The 9,210-nt window shown below is 42.8% G+C and overlaps 1 long non-coding RNA gene across 1 annotated transcript; it reads left to right on the top strand.

Moving 5' to 3' along the window:
• Window positions 1-649: 649 nt before the first annotated feature.
• LOC122235095 lies at window positions 650-5,745 on the top strand. Its single transcript, XR_006213216.1, has 3 exons — window positions 650-768; window positions 1,737-1,860; window positions 5,675-5,745. It is a non-coding gene; the product is annotated as an uncharacterized LOC122235095 (long non-coding RNA).
• The last annotated feature ends 3,465 nt before the right edge of the window (window positions 5,746-9,210 follow it).

Raw genomic sequence — 9,210 nt, 5'->3', positions numbered from 1 at the left:
TAGTTTCTTCTGAGGTCTCTCTTGGCTTGAGATGGCCGTCTTCTCTCTGTGTCCTCACACAGTCTTTCTTATGTGTGTATGCATCCTTGCTGTGTCCAAATTTCTTCTTACATTGGATTAAGGTCCACCCTAAAGACCTCATTTTAACTTAATCACTTCTTGAAAGATGATTATCTTCCACTATAGTCAAAACTCGAGGGATTAGGGATTAGGGCTTCAATAGATGAACCTTGGAGAGACCCAACTCAGCCTATAATACATATCAATGAAACAGAGTTGGTGATGGGGGCTTGAGGATGAGGGAGGAAAGAAGAGAGAAGGTCGAACCAGACATTGATTATTTTGTGCCTTCCATGCACGGTCCTCGCCCTGCCCCATCCGTACCTTCAACTTGCCTAGACTACCCTTCATCTTACCAAGTCGTGTAGTCCCTGGAGAAACTCAGGTGTAAAAGGTGCTAGGAAGCCCAGAATTCTAGGTTGAGTTTAGGCATCAGTAAGCCAGGTGTGGCCATGCTCAAAATGAGGAAATTTGTTAGCGGGGAAGAAGCTGGCAGGTGCTTTATTTTGATAGAGGTCACGTGCAGGTTTCTTTCCAAAACTCCTCCCTACCTATTTTCTCATTAGAAATCAGCCATACACATGAAGGCCACAGCAAACCAGAGGATCCCATTGGGTATCTAGTCCCTGCACCTGTTCTCCCATCTCACTGGTCCTTCTTCCAGAGTGGCATTGCATGGAAAATGGCAAGAATCTGCATTCATTCTCTGTAAGCCCACTTGAATATATTTTCCAAAATATCATTGAATGTCATTTCTTTTTTTTTTAAAGTTTTCATTTTTTTACAGAGAGAGAGAGAGAGGGAGGGAGAGAGAGAGAGTGCATGAGCCAGGGAGGGGCAGAGAGAGAGAGAGAGAGAGAGAGAGAGGGAGAGAGAGAACCCCAAGCAGGCTTCGTGCTGTCGGTGCAGAGCCCAGTTTGGGGGCTCAATGGCACCAACTGTGAGATGACCTGAGCTGAGATCGAGAGTCAGACGCTCAACTGACTGAGCCACCCAGGCGCCCCTGAATATCTGGTTCTGTTTAAAATTATCATGAGAGTCGATCTGTAAATAAAGGCGCTGCTGTTGGCCAAATGTGACTGCATTAAATTGACTTGATACTGAAGTACATATGAGGTGGTGAATCTCATTCGAAACATTTTGGGGATCAGCAGCTCCGAAATATAATACCTTTACCTGTTACGACATTTCCAGGACATTGTTTTATCTGCTGCTTTCTTTTTTTAAAATCAATTGCTGCTTTTGGCACAGACTTCCTAGCTTTCTAATTGCCCTAAATTTCTTTTCTTATTGAAGACATGTTTAACAATTGAATTCGTTAGCTTAGAAATTAACTAGACTTTTGTTTTTTAGCAACTGCCCATCATTGCAGTGCTCCCAAGGAAGTATGAATCCAAAGAAATCTGTAAAAATGTTATGTATCTAATTAGGTTCAGTGAAAAGAAAGTGAAATTTCAGACTTGAAAATGGAGGGCTGTTGTAAATTGCTAGAACTGAATTGTGTCACCCCCAAAATTCATATGTTGAAACCCTAATCCCCGATGTGATGGTCTTTGGAGGTGGGGCTTTGCGGGGGGTAAGTCGGTTTAGATAGGTCATGAGGGTGGGGTCCTCAAGATGGGATTAGTGCCCTTAAAGAAGAGACCTGAGCTTGCTTTCTCTTTCTCACTCTCTAGGACTCAGAAAGAGCCATGGTGAACACACAGTGAGAAGGCAGCAGTCTATGCGCCAGGAAGTGGCTTCTTACCAGGAACAGAATCTGCCAACCCCTTGATCTTGGACTTTCCAGCTCCCAGAACTGTAAGAAATAAGTGTCTATTGTTCAAGTCCCCCTAGTCTACTTTGGTCTAGCAGCCTGAGCTAATGAGGATACAAGTATTCCTAAACAATGATCATATCGGACAGCACTCTGCAATGCCAAGCTTTCTGAACTTCGGGGTAGGGAAAGCTTTCAGTCCACGTAAACACTTTGTTCCTTATTAGCTCAGACCTACATGCCGACCGGTCTGTTTGTGCTGTCATGAGCCCATCAGCATCCCCCAAACAAGACCAAAGTAAAAACGCGAATCCCAGCTTGGCGTTGGAATTCCTTGGTGTTCTATGTGCCTAGCCCTCTGTGAGGCACTAGACACGCGATGGTCGGCAAGACCCATATGGTCCCTGATGTTGCACTTACAGGCTTTTGGGGGAGATAACAAGAAAATAGACAATATGAGAACAAGTGTTCTGAAGGCGGAGGAACCGGATGCAGCGGGTGGTCCAGGAGCTCCTCGGACTGTACAGAGAAGCTGACATTAAAGGTGCTCAGGAGCAGGAAAGGTTACAGGACAGGAAGAGTTCCAGGCAAAGAACTGTTCGAGAAACTGAAATAATTCATTTGTGGCTAGAACACGAGAGATGAACCTGAGAGAGTTACCCTCATCTAGACTCTGCAGGGCCTTCTAAGCCACGGTGGTTTGAAGTTGTTTTAAGGGCACTGATGAACGACTGAAGTTTTATGACAAAGGTTTGATCATATTTGCGTTTTAGAAAGATGGCCCTGGTTTCTCTGTGAAATGGATTGGATCGGAACAAGAAAACAACCAGTGATACCCGGTCCCTGGGATAATGGTCTAGGGCAGATGATAGAACTGGGCAGAATGTAGAGATTCTTAGAGGGTAGACTCACTTTGGTAATTGAGCAGACGCTGGACGAGGTGAGGAAGAGTGAGAAGTCAAGGGAGACATCTGGATTTCTGACAATTACATTTGGATCAAATAAAGGAAAAACGTTACTCACTGGACCTTTTTAGAAGGTCTGTGGGGACCTTGGGAGAGCCAGACTGAAGTGACCTGAGGAGTTAGTGGGAGATGACGAAACAGGGTTAGGTTGGGAGGGCCATTGTTCATTACGCTACTATTCCCTGAAGCCCACCACTGTCCATTTGCCACATAGTGTATGGCTGGGGGAGGGTGATGTGGGCAATACCAAAATATCATAATATTGATATTATTGATATCACAATACCAATATTTGGGTATTGTGGGGCAATACCAAAATATCACTTCCGGGCTGCAGGCCAGATGGACATCCAAAATGGGGATTCTGTGGATTGATGATATTTCTCATAATATTCTTCTAGGTTCTGGTGAGTTTGGGACAGAGAGGATCTTTGACAACTCTTCACTCCTGGCATTCCAACACCACTGTGTTGGATTGGGGTGGCCCAACTTAGCAACTGCCTACATACCAGAGGCCCCAAATCACTGCTTATTGCCTTGAGTTGAATTGGAAATAAATATATGTCCTGGTTGAACATCTGGTCAACTAATTCTCTTGGCCTGATCCTAGGGAGGATTGGGAAGCAGCATGCTTTCCTCTGGATTCCCAAAGAAATAACACTATCTGCTCAGAGAAATTTGAAAAAGCCCTTAATTGATGAAGAACCATTTCTGCATCTTATTGTTTAAGTTCTTTTCAAATTTGAATTGGTGTCTCATTGGGGTGCCTGGGCGGTTCAGTCGGTTAAGCGTCTGACTTGATTTCAGCTCAGGTCATGATCTCACAGTTGGTGGGATTGAGCTCCGCGTTCGGCTCTGCACTGATAGCCTGGAGCCTGCTTGGGATTCTCTTTCTCTCTCTCTCTGTGCCCCTCCCTCCCTCAAAATAAATAAACTTCAAAAAAAGAAAAAAAGACTGGAATTGGTATCTCAGTGGGAAGCTCCCAAGGGAAGAAATCCTGGGTAACTTTCTTGGGAAGGAGTCTAGTTATAGCCTCCAACATGGCTCCTTTTTTGCCCCGCCCACTTTCTCTGCCTACTGAGTCCAGAGATTGGGATTGGTCAATCCCACCCCTTCCTCTAACTCACCAGTCCTTACGAGGTTCCTTTATGGCACATGGGTTTCTCCTCCCGCCTGTCAGGAGGCCCCTCCATTCAAGTCCCCTACTCACTAATTCGGTGTGACCCCAGTCCACCGTGTTCACCGTGGTCTTGGCCTTTGCTCTTGATCGAGTGTTGCACGTGTCCCTCTGACTCAGTTTTGATTCTGTTCCCCTGAGGTTGTCATGAACACCCCCTGCCCTTGCCCATGCCTTGGTTCTCCATGGCCAGTCTGTATACTGCTGTGTAGCCTGTGGACTTTCTGGAGAGTTTATGACTGGCATGATTCAAGTCTGATCATATAAGAAGATGGAAATTAGTCTAAACCGGCTAACTAGAAGTTAAATAAAACCTTGACACATTTTTAAAAAACCCAAGAAAATAAAGTTTATGGTCATTTAAGTTTGGGGGAAAAAACCGAAAGTGGTCCAAACCACCCCTTAGTTTTCTATTTACCTATTATTTATTCATTTCATAAGTGTAGATTGGTGAGGCCGACATATCAGTTAGATGTGTGTTTGAAAGTTCTCCGCAAGATATTTTAAAACTACTTAGAGACGAGGGCTTGGAAGAGGGATAGTTAGCCTGGGGAAACTCAAATAAAAGTCAATTTAGTGGCTGGAGTAAGAAATAAGAGCCAATTTAATAGTTTAAGGTGAGAAATGACACAGATGTGAAGCAGGACAGCTGGGACAGATTGGAGACATTTCGAAGCTATAATCAGCAGGATGAGTGGCAGACTTGTGGGGAGGAGGGTGCGGATTGTCGAAGACAACACTCAGGTCTTTAGCCACTGACGATGTGCCATTTGCGATGGTGCTGAATGAATGAAGAGAAACTAAACGACCGCGAGCCTAATTCTTTCCATGTTGAATTTGAGGTGCTTCTGGAAAGATTGAGGAGGGAAAGCTGGTAAACAATCAAAGTGTGGAGGCAGGGAGACAGTTCAAGGCTAAGGATTGACACTCATAATCTATTTAGTTTTTTTTTTTTTTTTTTTTTTGCTTATTTTTATGCTCTCAGATATGAAAACTAACCAGTCTGAGGCAGTTTTCAAAGATACGGCACACCATAAAGTTAAAAAAAATTTTTTAAGTGGGGAATTTTCAGAGTGGTGAACAGAAGTGGAGAACAGTCAGTGGAGAACAGAAATAGAAGTTTCGAAAAACTTAAGGTCCGAGGTGTAGACACACACACACACACACACACACACACAGGTGCCTTTACCTATTGCTAGAGGTAGGCGTCTCCGAGTTTTCTATGACCCACCGCAAAGTGGGAAACATTTGATTCGCAGTATTCCTAGGACAGAAGTGCTATTTGGGGTTATAACTATCCTTGGTACTGAGATTTGAAAGACAATTCTTCTGTGGGTTCTCATAAAGAGGGCATCATGTGATTATAGAGAACAATATTCTTTTTTTAAAAATATATGTATTTATTTATTTTTGAGAGAGACAGAGTGCAAGTGGGGGAGGGGCAGAGAGAGAGAGGGAGACACAGAATCCGAAGCAGGCTCCAGGCTCTGAGCTGTCAGCACGGAGGCAATGTGGGGCTCGAACTCACAGACCGCGAGATCATGACCTGAGCCGAAGTCGGACACTTAACTCACTGAGCCACCCAGGTTCCCCTGTATCAACATTTTTAAAGGAGAACCATACGTCAACAGCTAATTGCATTTGAGTTAATACTGATATCTTGTCATGAATTAAAAAACTTGTGTCTGAATATATTGTCACTTTGTCTTCCCCAGAGGCTGGAGGAAGGAAGCCTGGCATGCAAGGTAAAGGTTTTCCTTGGAAAATTGTTTTGGATACCCACCGGCATAGGAAGAATTATTGATGGAAGTCTCAAATGTCTAGGTCTGATCATGTAGCTTAAATACATTAAAAATGTAAATGCGTTAAAGTTGGTGCTGTACCCAAAGAATCATAATTTTGTTTAATGGAACTTCTTAATGAACCCTCCAATTAACCAAATTGTATCCTAGATAATTGAATACATTGCTTGCTACATATATTTAAACATTGGTTAAATTTAGAGGAATGTTTACAACATTAATGATCTGGATGTAGAAATCTCAATCTACTCAGTCAAAGACTAATTAGCCAGAGGGTAGGTTTTCTATAAAGGCTTGACCTAGTTCATGCCAGTAAGATAATTTTATCAGCACATAGAATGTTTCTTTCCAATGTATGAGTAAGAAGAAACGGGAGGTGTTCAGTTCACCAAAAATAAATACCAAGTCGTTAAGGTGCAAGTTAATGAGAAGTGGGGCAAAACACATCCCTATTTCACCCACTGGAAAGATTCACCAAACAATACTTGATGGTCTTGATGTTCACCGTAGTTTTGCATAAGTCTCAACAGAGATGGACGTGTTGAGTTTACACAGGGTTACGAAGCCAAAAGGTAAGCCAAGGTCAATAATACTAACAATCTTAAGCAATTCCTGACACGCTTCTCCTGAAGGCAATAAAGAGTGGACCAAAATCAGTAGTGAAATAACTATACCAAAAAGTTCTGCTCTGCGTGGCAATTTATTCTGGGAAATCCATTCTTGAGTCATCAAAAAAGAAAATGGGAACATATTTCCAATGGCATGTCTGATGACAAATAGTTCCAAAAATTTGGGGGAATGGACGCTCTTTTATTTTTCTTTAAATAGGGGCTTTATATGTCTGAGCCTCCCCAGATGGGTTATTTTTAGCAATCTTCTGTGCATAAGAGTAGTTAAAGCCTCAGGAGTGGCTTTGCTAGACCTTAAGGAAGATGAGAAGAGGGCTGAGGAAGGAACATCGAGAATCACCAACATTTCAGCATGAGAAGAGGAAGAGGTCCCACCCAGAGAGAGAAAAGGGAGAATACAGAAAGGCAGAAAGAGACATCACACCCCTACTTGCAGCCAGAAAAATTGAGTGGGAGACTAGTGCAGAGGCCATTGAACTTGGGAAGGAGCAACTTCTTTACATTGTCAGGAGTTAATTCAGCAGCAGTGGTTATCTTATTTGTTACTAAGGTGCTGCCACTGAGCAGGTGATTTCTGTACAGCCCTCACCACAACCACCAGCCTTCAGATGAGGAAAGTTAGGTTGCAAAGAACTTGATGAATCTGTCTATGATAATATTCATTTATTCATTCAGTAAAAAGCAAAACAAAACCATGATGTGATCTCTACTCTGAAGGAACTGACACTTCAATTTTTCTGCTTTTGAATGAATAAGGAAAAGGGAAAGACGAGAAGACGAGGAAGAGGGGCAACCTGGGTGGCTCTGTTGGTTAAGCATTCGACTCTTGATCTCGGCACAGGTCATGAGCTCATGGTTTGTGAGCTTGAGCCCCACATGGGGCTCTGTGCTGACAGCCTGCTTGGGATTCTCTCTCTCCCTTTCTCTCTCTGGGTGTTCTTCCCCTGTTCACGCTCTCATTCTCTCTCTCTTTCTTTCTCTCAAAATAAATAAACTTAAAAAAAAAAAAAGAGGAAGAGAGAGAGAGGGAAAGGGGGAAAAATCGAAGTTTTGATTTTTGTCTCGCACAATTTTGGTGTGATGGCAGACAGAATGAAAATGGTCTCAGAAAAGATATGAAAGACAGGGAGAGGAGATGGAGTGATGTCCCATAAATGAAGTAAAAAGTAATGGATTTGGGGGCGCCTGGGTGGCTCAGTCGGTTAAGCATCTGACTTCAGCTCAGGTCATGATCTCACGGTCTGTGAGTTCGAGCCCCGCGTTGGGCTCTGTGCTGGCAGCTCGGAGCCTGGAGCATGCTTTGGATTCTGTGTCTCCCTCTCCCTCTGCCCCTCCCCTGCTCACGCTCTGACTCTGTCTTTCAATAATAAATAAATGTTAAAAAAAAAAAAAAGGTATGGATTTATAAAGCATAGTGGACATTTAAGCCCCAGGAAAAAATGTAGGGATGTCTTTTGGGGACAGTGGCAAGGATGCAAGTTGCAAATACAGATAGATTCTGATTTTCAGGAGAAGGGTCAGAGTTTATGTCTCTTGTTTGTCTGTCAGATGGAAAGGCAGTGAGGGTTCTCATTATGTAAAGGGTCAATGCCAACCAGTTTTCGGCAGGGCTGGTCATATATAGAGAATTGGAACCAGAAATGAAGATTTTAAAGACAGGAATAATTCAACTTAATCGTTTGGGTGGTTCTTGGCTTTTGATCCTCTTTTTTTTTTAATTTTTTAATATTTATTTATTTTTGAGAGCAAGAGAGAAAGAGACAGAGCATGAGCAGGGGAGGGGCAGAGAGAGAAGGAGACAGAATCTGAAGCAGGCTCCTGGCTCTGAGATGTCAGCACAGAGCCCAACGCAGGGCTTGAACTCACAGACTGTGAGATCATGACCCAAGCTGAAGTCAGGCGCTTAACCGACTGAGCCACCCAGGCGCCCTGTGTTTTGAGCCTCGTACTCAACATGTAGTAGGTGCCACCGCGTTTTGGCTCTACTGAATAACCACAGTAGTTCCTTTGCAAGACTTCTCCAGCAGTCCTGGTTTCCTGCATGCATGTGCGTTCTCAGGGTGACCATTGCTTGTCTCTTGTCTTTTTTCACGCTTACTCCGATTGTCTGAAAAATGCAGACTTGTCCGAAAGTCTTTCAAGACCCGGTTACTGTTTGTAGACCTGCTCTGGGCACAGATCCTTCTGAGAAGCTTTCAGGTGCTGCCCTACGAGGGTGCGTCTTTCTTTTGAAAATCTGTCAAAGAAATTCAATGCACACCTGGAGTAGTTGCCAATCTCATACTCACTGATCAACCGGCATGTCGGACAGGACTCTTCTCAGGCGGCTGAGTATTTAACTAGTCAGTTCTCCTTTCAATATTCTTTGCCCATTATGCCGCCATTTGCTGGGTATTCTAATGTACTGGTGCATTTTTGTTTATGGTTTACCGAGACGCTTGTTTCTTTGTTCTTTGCTTTCAAAATGAAGTTTTAATAATTAATATTGTCGTTTAGTGCAAAAAAAGACTTTTTAAAAGTTATTATTTTTCGTTGTTATAGGATATTTCATTGTAAGGATATTCTGTAGCTTTTTCCAATTTTTCCTGTTCTAAACATCTTCGTATATACATTTTAGGATATTTGTCCAGTTTAGTACGTTCAGTATTTTTTTTTTTAGTTGATTTTTGGACAATTGTATTTCTCCTTTAAGAGAAGTAATGGATATATGTGTATCTATGTATGTGTGTGTATAGATATAAATATAGATATGGATATAGATATAGATATATGTATCTTTCCTTGGTTCACTTCCTTATCAATTATCTCTCTTTTTCTCTC

This window comes from Panthera tigris, chromosome F2 (genome assembly GCF_018350195.1).
Source record: "Panthera tigris isolate Pti1 chromosome F2, P.tigris_Pti1_mat1.1, whole genome shotgun sequence".
Classification (NCBI taxonomy): Eukaryota; Metazoa; Chordata; class Mammalia; order Carnivora; family Felidae; genus Panthera; species Panthera tigris.
Note: the sequence above shows the minus strand (reverse complement) of the source record. Positions and strands in the feature narration are given on the sequence as shown.